Source organism: Erithacus rubecula, assembly GCF_903797595.1.
Source record: "Erithacus rubecula genome assembly, chromosome: 17".
NCBI classification, from domain to species: domain Eukaryota; kingdom Metazoa; phylum Chordata; class Aves; order Passeriformes; family Muscicapidae; genus Erithacus; species Erithacus rubecula.
The window spans coordinates 4,197,345-4,214,523 of NC_136669.1; the positions used below are offsets into that span (position 1 = coordinate 4,197,345).

The following is a 17,179-nucleotide window of genomic DNA, read 5'->3' on the forward strand; positions in this document are numbered from 1 at the left end:
GTCTGAATATCAAGTATGTGCTTTGAAGATGGTACCTTCACTGCACTCAGTATTCCTGAAGATGTTTAAAAGCACACAGCCTATGCCTATAATGGGAAACAGATAAAAGGTGAATTTTATTTACTGGTTGAGTGTTACCATAGGGCTATGAACACTGAAAAAAAACCAAGAAATGCAACTCTAAGTACTACTGACAAAATAAAATAAGAATTATCAGCATACTCAAAGAGGAAAGAAGTGGAACTGGAAGAGGATTAGTTATGTTAACTCCTTATCTGTCCCTGAGTCTCCAATGTTTAGACTGTGTTGTCCAAAGCCAGCTAATGATCTGCACACCAGCACTTCCCTGGCAGAGACAGGGAAGAGATATCTGTGAAAAACCAAAGTATTTTAGAGTTTTCTTTGTGAGGAAAAAAAAAAAAAAAAAGAAAACAAAAAAGGAGAGCTTGCAAAAACGTTCATGTTCTAAAAAACCTGAGGATTAAAGTGCTGCAGATGAGGAAGGAAATGAGGTAGGCGTCTTTCAATTAAAATAGAGCACAACAGTGTGACCTGCTAGGGTGTGTTTGTGCCAGGTACACATCCAGCAACACCCCCTGCAAATCTCTGTGCTCCCAGCACCATACAGAGCTTCCTGCAGCCTGCCTGAACCCAAGCTGCCTCTTTCCACCTCAATGGGCTCCTCAGTTTCAACCAAATGCAACTGGTGGGGGAGAGGAGAAGGAAACAGCTGAACTTCAAACCTTTCCCACCTCTCACCATTCCAGTGTTGCTTTCAATAGTGATGAATTTGTGGATCATCTTCTTCTAATCTTACACAACAACGATGTTTCCTGCTTTGATTCAACCCTTTTAAGAGTGATGGTGGCAGATGGCAGGTTATTACACAGCATGGCCACACAGCAATGTGAGCAGGATTATCCACAGAAATAGTGACTCTTCAAAATCAAAAAGGTAAGGGCCCATGGAAGAGCAGTGGTTTTATTTTTACACCTCAGATCAGTTATTTGAATGCATTATGAATGCTGTAAATACACCCAATGAATATAACAAAAATACATTATTAATTGACACTCATTATTAATGAAGTTATAAATTCACAAGTGATGGAGCCATGACGGTGTGAGGGAAAGGTCATGAATAATAACTGGAGATGAATAATATATGCACAGTTAGCTCACAGGATACTATGTTCATATGACTGTAGTGCCTCATGTTTATTTAACTCAGCAGTGCATTGACTTTTTATTCTCTGCTAGATAATAAGAGAAAGAATTACAGGGACTATAATTTCTATTAATTCAACATAACAGATCACAATGGACAGCTGATATTTCTGCAGGGATGCTCCTGCATCTTAACTAACACTAAAATGCTGGAATCCTCCTCTCTTCTCCATTATGCTCTTCCTCTATGACAACATGCTTTGCATCCTTCATCCACATGGAGAATGTGACATCTAGGGTCACAGCAGACCCAGAAATAAACTCATGACCAGCCCAAGTGGCACATGGGGGTGACTGTCAGTGGAGAAATGCCAAAATCTCTGGGTCGTGTCCCAGTGTGACAAACAGAGGAAGGCAAGCCGTGTGCTGTGTGCACATACAGACAAATTTGTTTTGGTTCCATCTGTTAGGACTAATTTGTTAATTATTAAATAGATAATTTATCATCTCTGCTTGCTTGATCCATGTTTATTACCCACGGTCTGAGGCAGAGAGTGCTGTGTGAATAAAGATGGGATTAATTAATTAGGAAAAGTTCAGGCGACTGCAAACTTGCAGCGACTGCTTCCAGCCCCTGTCTACTCCTGAACAGAAAGAAGGCTGGGGGATGGAAAAAGCACCAGGAATCCAAGCCTTTGAATGTCAAATTTCCTCCTTTCCTCTCAAATTAACCACTGCTGGATGATGAAAGGCAAGCTCTATCTCTGAAGACTTCACCTCAGCACTTTCCAAACTCTCTTGAAAATCTCTGGATCCAGATACCAGATACCACGTGAATGAAAAAGTGTGAACAAGTGGTTCTCCAGGTCAGCATCACTGGGTCATCCCTGGGCCCACAGTGTCACTGTCCCCTGGCCACTGCCATCCAGGAGATCTATAAACCACAGCCAAAACAAAGCAGGTCACCCACCTGGGGCTGGGGGACCCTGGCTCTGCATTTCCTCTCTCAGGTGCTGATCCACTGGTGCCCATCCTCCTCTGTGTAAAATTCTAGTGTAAAATTCATAGTTTTGAGAGGTTCCATCAGCAGTCACTCCCTCCTCACTGCCTTAGTATTAGAAATCTGCATGTGTCATTCCTTGCATGGAGTCTCAACACCAGGAAATAATCAAGGGCAAACTAAGAGGTCAAAACAAGTAGGAAGCAAGAATTCAGGAACATCCTGATACATGGAACCTTGCAACCCTCAGCTCATATGATAGAATGTGAAAGGAAAGACACACCTGAAATCCACCTGTTCTCACTGCTGAAAGGTGTTCACCAAGGTTCAAACAACAACATTTCATGAGGAATGTCAAGAAAGAAAAAAATTTCTTCCAAAATATGCCAGCCTATGCAACAGGCTACAGGCGAAATAAACACCAACCTGCCTAAAGATAGAGGAAAGATCCTGAAATTCAGGGATGCTGAGCTGCAGGAAACAAAAGAACATAATTCACATGCTATGGACTGATGCTACAAACACACAGGTAAAGCATAACTTCCAAGGAACTCACCAGCTATTCAGTCTTCTGAAGGGAGACATCAAGGGAAATCAAAGGCAAGGGATGGTAACTTATTTGATCAAAGACACTTTTAAGGTTAATGGACAGGCAACAAACAGCAATCATGCCTCCAGTCATGCAGTCAGAAAAATAGATACATCATAGTTGGTTTGTGGTAGAAAAAGATCTTCCCCATAGAATTAATTCAGCCAGCTCTTCAGGGATTTTCAGGTGAGTTTTTGGGTAACTGTTGTCCTGCTATGTCTCTGTGTCACTGTATATTTGCTCCCTCAGTGCTCATGACCAATTTAACAAGTATTTTGTACCAACTAAAGTTTTCTTGCTAAATAAATTAATTATGACAGAGTAAACAAAAACTTTTTTAAAATGCATGTTTTGATGTGATTGCGTTTTTAATTGGCTGGTTTAACATTTGAAATTTGATTTAATTTTAAACTTGATTATCCTCACGGCAGGGTCAGGCTGCCAGAGACACAAACAGGCACTGAAGCCTTTGGCACTCCCTACCCAGCTCCCAAAGGAGCCCACTCTGCACTGCAGCATTCCTCCAGCCCCTTCCCTCTTTTATTATTCTTATTTAAGAAATGAAGATCAAATTCAGGCCAACAGCACACATACGTTTCCTAGCACTTCATTAGTAATTTTAAAATGAGATGGTGGCTCTGGAGCCCTGAGTATTAAACTCAGCTCTGACAGCTCCTTTCCCTAATTGTCTGAATGAAACCTGCATCCCACCCCAACTGTCCTTACCCATAAATTGAGCAAGGATAACGAGAAGCCAGAAAGGTATGCCAGGGAATGGATAAATTATGTTTGGGAATTGCTTGAAAGATGCATGCTATGAGCTGGGACAAAGAAAGCCACTGCACTGTCAGTCCTGTGACAGAACCCACATGGCATGATGAGTCTGATGAGGTGACAACATCTCCAGCTGCCTCTGGAAAAACCAGCCTGAGGTGGGTTTGCAGCCTGATCCCTACAGAAACACAGGAACACATTTTCTGTCCAGCAGAATTACCAAGTTGTTAGTAAATGTTGCCACAGATTTCTCTTTTCTGATTCAAAAGAAGAGCCTTTTGCACTATTCTGCTACTTCACAGTGCCAGTATCTGTGCTCTCAGGTGCTCTGCTCATCAGCACTATCCCTGATTTCTCATAGGTTCCCAAATTGTGGAACTCAAAAGAAACTTAAGAATCAGCCAATCTAAAAACTGATGAAAGGCATAAGCTGGTGAATTAAGCAAAGCAGTTCCTGCATCAGGCTGGTAATTACCAGCTGACTTAGAACATTTCTTGTACAAGAATATCCCATCTTCATTTAGACACTTCAAAGTGATGGCAAATCCCCTACGTACTGAGATAAATAGTTCCAATGGCTAATTACCCCTGTTGTAACAAAAGCATTTCCTTATTTCTAATCTTTTCTGGTTTCTACTTCCAGCATTTGATCTTGTTATGTTTTTGTCCGATAGATTAAAGAGCTCTTCACTAGCCACAATCTCCTTCCCATATAGAAATCCAGACTATGATCAAGATGCTTATTAACCTAGCCTTTGTTAAGTTAATTAGAAGGAAATTCTCCAGCCTCTCACTGGTTTTAGATCTTGAGGTGAGGCAGAAGAAATAGAGACTGCCCACCAAGGATTTCCCCTATTTTTGGAGAAAACAGGTAAAGATAATGTCTTGATAAAATAGAGGCCCATGTATTATGTGCTTTATGCTGTCCATCCCATCTCCATGTCACCTTTCCTGCCTCCTCTTGTCCTGGTGGAGGTTGATGCAGGAGGTGATGCTGGAAGCTGATTTCAGGCTGAATTTGCACATGTTGAAAAACACTGACCCCACCTCAAAGGAGACAGAAATCGAGGGAAGCAAAGACTGAGATGCCAGGAGATTCTGCTGAACACCCAAAGGAAGCACTCTGCTTTTTCATGACAGGATGCTTGCTAAGTTGGTCCCTGTCATCTCTGAAGGGCCTTTAGCAGCTTTTCTCTCTTTCAAGGCTGCTATGCTCTCTCCTGCCTGCCTGGCAAACGACCTATACACTCATCTCTTCCCCCAATGCCAATGGGAACTCTTGGACTACTTCTCCCCTCTCCTCCTACTTCTCTCACACAAGTTTTCTTCTCTTCACTGTCTTCTTTGCCAAACTGCCTCAGAGAGTGCTTTCTCCTTTCCCTTCCTCCTTTTGCTTCACATCTTCTCTGTGGGAGGACTCACAGGGCTGGTGCTCTGCTCTGCATCCATACAATCCCTCTTCTCAAATCCTGCTCTGAACAGGAGCTGCTTCTCTGTTCCCTCAATGAAGCTTTTTTGGTTCTGAGCACAGCTCCTATGTGAAATACTCCAAACCCAGGCACACCAAACCCTCTTCTCCTTTCCAGCCCTTTGCAAGACTCCTGTCCAACTGCTCAGCCCTGCTGTGCTTCTTGCTGCCCTCTGAGCATCACTGTAAGCACCAACACTCCAGGGCAAAACTGCTTTGCTACCAGTAGGATCTCCAAAAAACATCATCTTTCTGTGACTCACTTGCTGGGAAAGGAAGATGGGAGCAGCTGTGCTGCTGCCTCGAGATTCATTCTCCATCCCCACCCTGCTTCACAGTCACAGAAATATTCCTCCTCAAGAAGTATCTCATTCTGACTTATGCTAACCACTGGCTGACTTCATTCATCATTGATTGTCTCCTCTCTGAGAAGCAGAGTGCTGCTGCAGATGCATTTTGATTTGCTTTAAATTGAGTGGTGATGGGGGTTTCATTATGCTCCTGTTAGTGCTGAACAGCAGTGGTGAGGGAGCACAGTGCCATGGAGGAGAGCTGGTGGGAGAGCAGTGAGCACCATGGTGGATATCTGGGGGCAAGCAGGGATAGAAATCCACTAACAGATCTAAAACTGGAACTACAGACCAAGAGGTGTCAGGTCATTAAACAGCATTGTGTCCCCATGAATGACAGCTAAGTGGAGAGGAGGATGCACCTTGCCACACAAAAGGAGAAAACAGGAGGGAGTCAGCAATTAAGCTGAGGGAGTTGTAAGGAGCTCACACTCTTCCCGTTATCTCAATCTGATTTGTGGGAACAAGGCAGACTTGGGAAAAAAGGTTGGGGCCATCTCGGTGTAAAGAAAAGTAGGGGAAAATTGAGGAAAAATTATCAGCAGACAATAGAGGAAGAATGCAGAAAACATAATTCCTGCCCTTTATCTTCTCTACTGTCTTTAGCATCTTCTCCTGCAAAACAATGTCTAAGGCCATAATCAGGAAATGGTGGGATTCAAACACTGCTCAGCTCATCAATGGGGCAAGATCCCAGGGTACTCTTCAAGGTTTTCTCTCCCTACAAACAGTACCAGCCCCAACACACTGCTTCCTCCTGATCTGCTCAAGTGGTTTAATTAGAAGTTAATTTACTGAGGTGGGAAGGAACTAATGGCAAGCAGCAAGAATGAAATGAGCCATCCCAGGAGAAGCGTGGTGAGACAGGAGAGCTGGGCTCAGCCATACCATGAGGGGTGACATGCCCCAGTGTCCCCTAGCCAGGGAAGACTCAAGTCCTCTCCTCCTCAGAACAAAGATTAGCATGGTGAATCCTGGGCTGCTGGCAGCAGGACACAAAGCTGGGATGGTTTCTGTGTTGTTCATGGATCTGCTCTTTAATAGGAACTAGATAAAGAGACAAAACCCTTCCTGTTGAGAAGAACTACTGCTCAGTGTCAATGATTTTCTGTCACTTCTTGCCAGAACTCTGGGTGACAAAGTCTGGCCTGAGGACCTCTGGGTGAAAAAGTCAGGTCTCAATTGACTTGTATTCTGGCAATGAATGCTGTCTAGTGGTCTTCTGCCCACTGGCAAAAGACAACTTTTCCCACCAATTGAGGCTGTGATTTATTAGTACAGGGGTTGAAATTCAATAATGAGCTCTCCCATCATCACCTCCCAGCAATTGTCTTGCTGCTCTGCTAATTTCACAAAGACAACCTGAGAAGACACCCAAAGCCCAGCCCCAGTGAGGCAGGAGGCTCCCAGTGTCACCACAGTTTGTAACTGGCTGTTGTGGCACTTGGAAAGGCAGCTGAAAAGACAGAGACTGTCCCAGGTGCAGAACAAACTTGAAGTCTGTGCTGGTGGCACAGCCAAGGCCCCAGTGTGTCAACAACTCCTGGATCCAGACTAAATACAGGAGGCTGTTAAAAGAGTCAGCACATCTCCCACTGAGACCTTTAGGCAATAGCAGCACAGGGAGAAGAGAGAAACCAGCTCCTAAGAGTCGGTTTGGAGCAGTTGTGAGGGCACTCTGGACATAAATTTTGATATATTAATGAGTCACAGCGGTCACATTACTGGCCGCTTCATCATTCCTTCCTCTCTAACAGCCCCTTCTGGAGATCTCATCTCTCTAAAATGCTGCAGGAGCCTCTCAAATGGCCATGTTTTACTGCTGCCAGTCTATCACCAGTTCCTCATGCCAAAGGGCCATGGGGGAATAGCCTCTCATCCCAGAGATCAAAGTCCTGTATTAATGACCAGGAGCTGCCACTCATCCCGTGCTCAGACCACCCAAAGAACCTGCAGCTCTCCCCAGCTCAAAGCCTGGTTTGTTTACAGCAGCACCATTAATCTGGAGGATGGCTTTTCACTACAGGCAGTTTTTATTATTTATTTAGTACCCAATATTTATTATTTATTTAGTGCCCAAAACACAACAGGTCTTTGTGGCAACATGACGGAGTCCATTCCTTGAAAAGCCTTCAGGCTGATAAAGAGAAAAACCCTAAAAGAAGATGAATGGGGCTGAATGGACAAGAATGGGCTTAAGAGATAAAGTACTCAATTGCTCCTCACTATTCATTCTCACAAAGCTATTTTATACAGCTTTTTTTATATAACTTTCTATATGCATGGAACACATGCAATGGGATGGCTCCTTTATTTGGATGGAAAATGGGGAAATGAAGGGAAAAAAGGAACAAGTGGCTGTATGGACTCCAAAGAGAACAAATAGGTGGAGAGATGGGAAGGATAAAGAGCCTGAAGCCTCTTCCAGACTCTCCTTGAGGCACTTGGCCATATTAACAATGTCCAATTGTCCTCTGGATCCAAAGCTCCCCATGAAAAGCCCATCCTGCTGCTGTATTTCATGTTGGACTGTTTGATACAATCATTTGCAGGCTTTTATCCTGCTTCTGTGAAGCCATGTTATCTATCTCTCTCTCCCATTATCTCAAAGATAAAATATCAGGGAAGACCAGCCCAAAAACTATTGACCTGGCACAGACTTCCCCAGAGAGCAACCCATGCTTTTAGACTCCATGAAAAGAGGGCCTTAGTTTGAAGCTCTCAAGACTTTTAGATTTATGTGGTGAAAAGTCCTTCAGAAGAAATTCCTGAGTATCTTTATTTAATATGGGGTGACTGTCTTCAATCTGTAGATCAACAACGAGTGTATAAAGATTTAAGGAAGGAGCAAGAGCACATAATTAGGATGTGATGTGGAAGGTTACCAAAGGCAAGGGAATACAGGTAGGTAAGCCTGAAGGTTTTTGACTTGACAGTGATCAGAATTATTACTCCTTTTTTTGCAATGTTAACCTGGTCCTCCCATATATCACTTCCCAGCAAGATTCCCATCACAGCTGCATCTTCCAGATGAGAAGCTGGAGGGAATGGGACACTCTGACACCAAGAGAACCTGCTCACTGCAGCCTCACTGGAGCCAGAGTCTGCTCTGGGTGTGTGCCAGTGCACTGACTCTCCATAAAGCACAATCCACCACAAAGAGATTTTGTTGTACACAAGCAGGACCATGAGCTCATCCAGAGAAGGTGTAACTTCTGCTGGCATTAGGAATGGTGCATGGAAAGCCATCTGCTGGGAAGGAGCATGTGCCTGGATGCTCTTTGCCACTGCTCTCATCACTGCTGGGCTGGTTTCAGGCAGCTGCCTCACACTGGCTGCTGCTCCACAGGAGCATCAACACCCCATCACTGCCAGTCCCCTGCCCAGTGATGCTCATTCCTTCATTTGTTCAGGCTGCCAAATATCTACTGGCTGTGCTGTCCTTCACTCTGTGTACAGCTGCCTCCCACCCTGCCCTGACTCTGGGGACAAATCCAAGATCAATGATGTACAGAGATCTGTGACCATGCTGCCACTGCCACCTCTCACCCTGCAGATGGAAAGAGGCAGAGGAGGAAGAATAATGAAATAGAAAAGAAAAGCATTGCTTGCAGAAATTGTATTGCTTCTGCTCCAAACATTAAATACAACAGCCTACAGCACTCCCCTGGGGACAGACTCCAAATCCTTGCAACACAGACCTGGACATTTCCTGGATAAAAGCTTCCCTGCCTGGGTTCATTTCAATTCTAACAAGTCCATTTCTTAAGAGAGAGACTGAGCTAACAGAAGGCAAGGCTGGAGGCTGCAGGCCTTAATGGATTTGGGAAGAGCTGGGGATTGTTAGTCCCCCTGGTCCTCTTGACCAGCACAGCACCCTCTGCTCCCAGTCTCTCTTTGAAAAGCTTCTCCAGCATGAGAGAAGGGAAGCTGGGGCTGGGCATGCACCTCTCAACCTCTCAAGTGAGCAGGACCAGCACCAATGGTAGCACTTAACTGAGGACACCATAATTCCAGGCAAAACTGAGTGTTTAGCTCTCCAAGAGAGCTGCATGACCTTTCCTGTGTGCCTGGAGATATTTAGCACTGCATGTATGGGTAGAGTGTTTGTAAAAAGGGAAAACAACAGAAATCCCAGTTGTTTTACACTGACAAAAAGGCACACAGAAGGCAGAAGAGCAGCAGAAGATTTTCATGCCCTGATGGAAAGACTGCATTTAAATAACACAGAGCACCACATTTCCCCCTGCTCCACAATGTTGCTTGTTGAAGGAAATCCGTGTGGTTAACCTGGGAGGGAGAACACATCCCTGTGATTTTCATGGAGCAAATAGGAACCAACAGTGTTACCTGTGTTACAAATGAGAAACAAAAAAGTCTTGATATTCAGCAAAATTCAGATTGTTTTATTTTACACAGACAGAGCAAGCAGTGCTGGGGAATGTGAGGGGTCACTGCCCACTCCATGTTCCACTGAACCTTGGTTTGCAGCCTCTTCTTATAGTATGGTCTCTGGTTGTTATCAATACATTTTTGGGGTCTTTTTCTGTCATAATTTTGCCAGGTAAGCAGTGGTGGTCGAATAAACATCCATAAAGTCCCTGGGTGATGGTCAGTCTCATAGATAACCATCTGGTCTTGGTAGATAAAAACTGGCAAAAATCAGGAAGTTTGGTCTTTGTAAATAGGCAGCATTGATCAAACAAAGGCAGGAAGTCAGATTTTGCAAAATCTATCCAACTATTGGAAAGTCGGATTTGCAAACTGTTGGTAGATACAACTTATTTAGAAAACACAATATTCATAACAGGGGGATTTAAAACAGAATGATTTAATAATATATTTTCCTCTATCTAGTGTCCACGTTTCACTTCAGACCTTAGTATTCTGGTTTAAAACCCCAATACTTTTATGATTAACACGAGTATTTTATCATTTACTACACCTGCAACTTGGATTTTCACGGAGCTAATGGGAGCCAACCTGTTACCTTTAACTTGGAGGACAGCACTCCCACCCATCCCAACATTTACCTAATAAAAGGTCAGCCCACTATACCGCACCTATTTGCAAAATTAAGAGGCTCTCTCCAGCAGCTTAAACGCTTGCTTTAGATTCGGAATGACTGTAATTAAAGTTACATTGTGCTCGGATTGGTGCCAATCACGGGGGAGCTCCAGGCGTGACCCGCCGGGCGTCCCACTCCATTAGCTCCAGGGAATTAGCTGTCATTAACCAGGAGATGCACACTCCTTCGTGTTGTCAAACCGCAATCAAGCGGGTCACAGGTGAAGAATAAATACTTTCAGAACAAGCCCAATTACACCATTTACATTTCATTACAGAACCTGTTTAATCCACTGATGGGCTCCCAAAGTTCTTCTGCCTAATAAACAGCATTTCAGAGGAATTAATAGGCCCTGCAAAACATGCTAATTACACTCTTTTGCATTGCATTTGCAATATTGATTTTAAAGTTGCCACTTCCTCCCCTCCACTCTCCTTTCCCAGCCCCAAAGCCTTAACTTTCAGCGAAGTACACTCAAACCAACCTAATTACTTGTGAGTTTGGAAGCTAATGCATCTCTCTTGTCCAAGCTCGGTTCCAGCAAAGGCCAACAGACAGGGAGGGATTTTCACGTCCATAACTTGTGCGAGTTCCTCCAGACAACCCCTGGAAACAGCTGCAGAATAGCAATTAGAGGCAGAGAGCAGGCATCAGCAGAGACTTTGCCATAGCAACGAGCCTGGCTGGGCTGGATCCCCAAAGAGCATCCTCCTCCCCAGGACCAGAGCAGCAGAGCAGTGACAACACAACCACCATAGGCTCCTTCTCATTTGAAACCTGCTTGATGCTCTCCTAGGCACTGAAGTGTTTAAAAAACAAAAGGAAAGTTTATTTTCAAATTGCAGGTCTCAGCTAAAAGAGAGGAACAAATCAGCCATCCTGGTGGAACGTGCTGGCTGGTTGTTTATTCAGCCTGGCTGTTCTGCCCAGCTCCTGCTATGGGCTTTCAGTTCTCCTCCTCCTCTACGTGCTCACTCTGCCTTCCTCTCCACTTCTCTGAAATCCATTTTCTTTAATCAGTGGGTTTACTTCCCAGCCTCTCACTTGTTGCACTGCTTGGCCGCTGTCACTCACACCTGGGGTTTTATCCCAAGCTTTCTGCCAGCTAAAAGCTTTTGCAGAGGAGATGGGAGAGGGACAGAGTGCTTCTGGTGTTTCTCTACAGCACCTGCAGGTTGGAGCCAGCAGTAAAGGAAAGCCAAAGGAAGGTCTATCAGAAGATGGTGAGATACAGAGCAGCCATCCTACCATAAGGGCTGACACCTCAGAAACTCTCACCCATAGCAGCTTTCAAAGGGAAGGGATAAAGAAGCAGATTCTGCAAAAACGGACATAAGGAACAGTCAGATTTTAACAAAGACAACACATGCTGCTCAGCCCTACTGTCCCTTCAGTAGGAATTTGGGCACATCCCCAGCTGCACCAAGGAACAACACAAACACACCCATGTCTGAGGATCTCACCTCAGGGTGTCCAGCCTGTGGGAATGTTCATGCAGCAGCATGTTTGTGTTTGCCCAGCCATCCATGCAACCCTGCCTGTGAAGGCAGGGCCAGGTGCTCTCAGTGCCCCAGGGGATGCAGTGAGGGCTCTGGCCAAAGAACAGCCCAGGAGCAGCAGGAGCCTCCAGCCCTGCAGCCCACAGTCCTTGATGAGAACATCAGCCTGACAGGAGCACACCATGCAAGAGCCATCCAAGCCATGTGGGGAGCTTGGCTGTCATCTTGTACCATTTTATAGCATTCATTTATCACGTGTGTGGAATTTCTTTTGCCTCTTGGAGATTCTGTAGGGATTTACAAACATGAAATGCTACAAGTAATACCTTGGGATCTCTTCCCCCTCACAGGCACAAACTGGATTAGTTAGTTATTGTCTGGAAAATGCTTTGAAGTATCACTTAATGCTACTAATCATGCAGCACCTCTTTAACACCATCTACCAATGCTAGCACAGGCAGGAAAGGACATATAAATACCAACCAAGCTTTGTAATTACACTGCAAATACATCAATATTTGTCAAGATCTACTCTTAATCTCATAAAAGTGCCACAAGAAATCAAGACCTACAAGCAGCCCTGTATTTCTCCTGCAGGGCAGACCCTTAGGCAATGCAACATCTCTTGACTGCATGCTGTGCCCATGGCTGCCTTAGACAAGTTTGTTTTTTTTTTTTTTTTACTGCAAAACCTTCTGACAAACCTTTACTGCAGGTTTTCCAAAGCAGGGCTAACCCAGACCAGCCCTGCATAGTTTGCAACAGCAGAGAAGATCACAGGACAAGGAGAGTTTGCACCAGAATGGCTAAGACCATCTCTAATTTAAACTGACAGAAAAGCAAATTGAGAAAAAGATATAGTCAACTATTGGAAGCTTGGCCCTTCTTAATCATCCACAGGAAGCAAGAGCTCAGTGTTGCCATCTCATTGCACAGGTAAGATTAAAGACAGGCAGAAGATTTTTACCCTGTAGTTACAATGATTAATGTTCCTAAACAGACATATAGTTTGAAAGCACTATTACTGGAAAAAGAAAAGTTGTTGCCTCATATTCTAAACCCACTATTTTCCCTGGGCGGTGAGCCAGCAGCTGAAGAACAAGGAAAGTTGCTATTTTAAGAGTTTTCTTGAATTGCAAGGTGTGGTAATGAGCACAACTTGCTACTGTCCCCTTTGCTGAAATCAGGGGCAAATGAAAAAGGTGTGGATGAGTGCTCTGCTGAGCACTCAATCCTCAGTCAGACTTGGAGCAGGAACTGGTGAAATGCTGACAGCTGTCCCTCCATCCCAGCTTCCCAATGTGGCCTCAGAACAAACTTCACTCCCTCATTGCCCCCAAAGAACCAGGAGCTGCTGTCAAGAAAGATACAAGAAAATTATTCATACAGTCCCAGAATGGTTTGGGTTGGAAGGAACCTTAAAGATCATCTAGTTCCAACCCCCCTGCTACGGGCCACTGAATTCAAAGAGCAAGACACAGCAACTTTGACTTTTTATACAAGATAGGACACTATATAAAGCTGCCAGTCTCATAATGGTGACATAATACACATTCTACAGGTGATCATGCTGGGAAAAGAAAAGGTGTGAGCTTCCATGAAGCCAATGTTCCTCATTAGTTGCTGCAACACTTCTGAGAACAACTCCTGCCAGAGCTGGGATGCAACACGTGTGCTGGCACCTTGCTAGGAGACACAGAAAATAAGTTGGAATAAGTTCCTGCAAACCCAGCTTGTGGTCTGGCTGGGCATGGTGTGCTGCTCTCAGTTCCTATTGTACCTCACCATGCCCCTATGTAATTTAAATAGTTCACTGTGGGAAGTGAGAGGAGAATATATTCCATAGGTTTTGTTTCCTGCTTAGTCTCAGGAACACTGATGTTGTGAGTTGTTGCTCTAAAATGTCTGCAAAAAAAAAAAAAAGCCCAACATGACCTCCTGCATCCAGGAGCTTCCTGCTATTATAAACTCAGCAAACCAGCATGCTGTGTCCTGCCCATGAGGCAGACAGACAACAGACTGTGGTCTAATTAGAAAAGACATGCTTCCCACAATATCCATAAAGCTGCCTTAGCCTACAACTAAGGACAAATAAATAACTGTCAGGGCTAATAAGCCCAGAATAATAAGGGGAGGGGAAAAAAACTGTAATTGGATCTACTCAGATCTCAGTTTTGTGATCACAGAAAAAGTGTGGTAACAACTGTGAAGACAAAACCAGCTTTGGTTGAGCCAGCTCCTCTTGGGCAGACTCAGACAAGCTCCACCTAACAGATTGTGCCAACCCCTTGGCATTCCTCTGAATTTCCAAGCTCCTAAGAGACACAAACTGCCACAGGTGATTAATTGGAGCACTTGAGCATCACCAGAAGACCTTCTCCATTTCAGAATACCAGAACATTATAAGAGGACATGAGGAGATACCCAGTGTGGGAACTGGAGAGAACAACCCTGAAAAGATGAAGATTGTGAGGCTGGCACAAGCTCTGAGGGCTGGCTATATCAGAAGATGTTTAGGACATTCTCAGGATAAAAGATGTTAAAGGGATGATGTTTAGAAGCTTTGTGTGCATTACCCATTTGGATCACAGCCTCTCATTACACAAGTCCTGGGTCTAGAGCCCTTCAATTTTACATTCCTTCTCTCCATATGTCCACAGGAAGGGACAGACCAACTCCAGGCACTCTTCTGAACTTCCCTGGGAGCCAGCTGTGTTGTTGGCACCCTACACCTACAATTTTACAAAGCAAGCTCCTCAGCTTGTTGCTGTAGTTGAAAAAAATTTTAAGAATCCATTGAAAGGATTAACTCCAAGTGACAGTTTCCAACAGAACACATGAAGAGTGAGTTGGAACTACCCAAATTCCCTCAGTTTAGTCTCTCCATTCTTTCCTCAGCCACTGAATGACAGCTCAGGAATCTGTTCAGAATTAATTTTCATCAATCTGTTTCACCTTTGTGCTCACAGATCTGAGGCAGGGCACGGGCCCTGGACATCTGCAGGGTGTTGGAGCAGTTCCCACTGGGATCCTGTCCCTGCCAAGTGACAGGGGAGCATCCAGTGGGACCAGCAGTGCCAGCTCCAGCTCTCACAGCCCTGGGAGCAAACAGCACCACTCGTGCAGCCATGCCTGACACAAGCACTGGGGCTTCCAGTGCTCTCTCCTGCTTGGTGAGGGGAAAACAGGGCTGGACTCGAGACCAGGAGGCTGCTCAGAGCTTTTCCCACAAGAACAGTGACAGCAGGAGCCACCATATGGGCTGAGACAGGCAGCAACTTTGCCTTGGCCTTGCTGATTGAACAGGACTAATCAGGCTGAACTTGGGGCCCATCTGCTGACCACTGATCACAGGCTACAGAGGCAGGACACTGCCCAGGAGCTGGCAGGACCACAGGCATGGACATGGGGACATGGGGAGGGAGCAGCATCCACACACTCACACTCTGCAGCTCCTCCAGCTCTGCTCTTTTGCCCTGTCCTGGAGGGATGTGACTGGAAACTGCAAGGGCCATGTGCTGCTGCTGCCTCAGATCACTCACCAGCCTGGCATATGTGTCTTCTGAATCAGAGAGCAATTCCTTCTAAAAGAAACATCTCCATGCTGCAGAGACTCAATCCTCACAAGGCATTTTTCAGCTCTTGGAAGGCTCCAGACTTGTTCTGCTCTCATGCTGCAGTGTTTGACAGAAGCAGGAACTCTGTGAGGGTGTGGAGCCTGGCTGAGCAGAGGTCAAGGAGAGAGCTCCAGGGGATGGAGATTGTGCCCTGCCTCAGCTTCTTCTGCCCTTGAGAAAGGTGTGAGCAGTGCCCAGAGCCATTGGTGGGGTACAGGGAGGCACCCCTGGGGCAGTAAGGGGACATGACCTCAAGAGACACAATCCCTGTTAAAGTGCATTTCCTTTCACCACAAAGGCAAGCTCAGCATGACACCAAGGACCCAAAACCCTTCAGCTTTTGTCCCTTCTAATTTGTGGGTGCACCAAAGCACCAGCCAGAAGCTTGGGAGCTGATAAGGTGAACATCCACCATGGAGAAGGTACAAGATGCACCAAGGCAGCAGATGAAGCAAAAGCCCCAAGGCAGACTCTGCAACTGCATCTTGGCCTCCAGGACACCTCTGCATCCTTGGCCTGTGCTGAGGGGCTGGTTGGGCTCTGTCCATGCCAGACACATTGATTGCTTTCTGCAAACAGCTGATCTGCAGAGAACTGGACTAAACCCAAACTCATCTCACATAGGTCACTGCTCTAGAGAGCAGCATGGAATGAACTTCTCTATCCAGCTGGATCTAAACCACCGATCTATGGCACCATTGAAACTCCATCTCCTTCCCCCACCACTCCCCTGGCACCTGTCAGAGCCAGCAGAACCCTCCCTCTGCTGTGCCTGCAGGAAAATTCCCCTTTCACAGGCTCAATCACAAAGGAAAATCTCAACATCTGCACATGTGAGTCAGCTATTTCTCTGAATCCCAACAATCTTGTCTGTAGGAGATGGTTGGAAAAGGCAAAACCAGAAAGACAAAAAGGCTTGTGTCCTAAATAAAAACAAGTCCAAACACTTGGGGAAAAAAAAAAAAAAGCAAAGAGGAAAAAACCCATTTAGCTTTGTAAGGCAATAACAAGCAGAGCAATATGTAGCTTCAAGGCTACATAGCCAGGTCAGACAACTCTCCAGAGAGAAAGAAGTAGGCCACGAAACTCTGATATTAGCTGCTAAATCTGCTGCATTACCCAAAATTTGTGGGGGAGGCCCCTCTGATGGCTGAGCCAGCTGGCAGCTCTCCTTTGACAGGTATTTAGCCACATGCTGATGGGCTGTGGAAGCAGCTCTGAACTCTCCAACACAAGATGAGATGAGACCAGGATGCCAAGAGCTGCAGGTGACGCCTCCACCTCCCCAGAACTCACAGACCAGGTTAGGTCTGTGACAGAGACACCCACTGCTCCAACAGCCAACATCTGGCTGCCATCCCTGCAAGATGTGTGCAAGATCTGGAAATCTGGAGAACAGCAACCCCCAGTCTGCTCCCTCTTGGATCCAGTGATGCCAAGGCATAGGATCTTAAAGATCATTTAGTTCCAGCCCCCTGCCATGGGCAGGGACACCTTCCACTATCCCAGTTGCTCCAAGCCCTGTCCAGCCCTGGGCACTGCCAGGGATGGGGCAGCCACAACTTCCCTGGGCCAGGGCCTCAGCACCCTTACATTAAAGATAAAAATTTACCTCTGCTTCTAAAACTTGCACTGACAAATCTGGTGT

The 17,179-nt window shown here is 45.5% G+C and overlaps 1 protein-coding gene and 1 long non-coding RNA gene across 3 annotated transcripts in view; both read right to left on the reverse strand.

Annotated features, from left to right (window-relative positions):
• Nucleotides 1-17,179, reverse strand: part of MAD1L1 (mitotic arrest deficient 1 like 1) — a 418,937-nt gene that overhangs the window by 117,351 nt on the left and 284,407 nt on the right. The gene's annotated exons all lie outside the window — the stretch shown is intronic.
• LOC306809426 lies at nt 8,673-11,147 on the reverse strand. The gene is made up of 3 exons (XR_013776225.1): nt 10,900-11,147; nt 9,511-9,637; nt 8,673-8,897 (listed from the first exon to the last, which is right to left on the reverse strand). It is a non-coding gene; the product is annotated as an uncharacterized lncRNA (long non-coding RNA).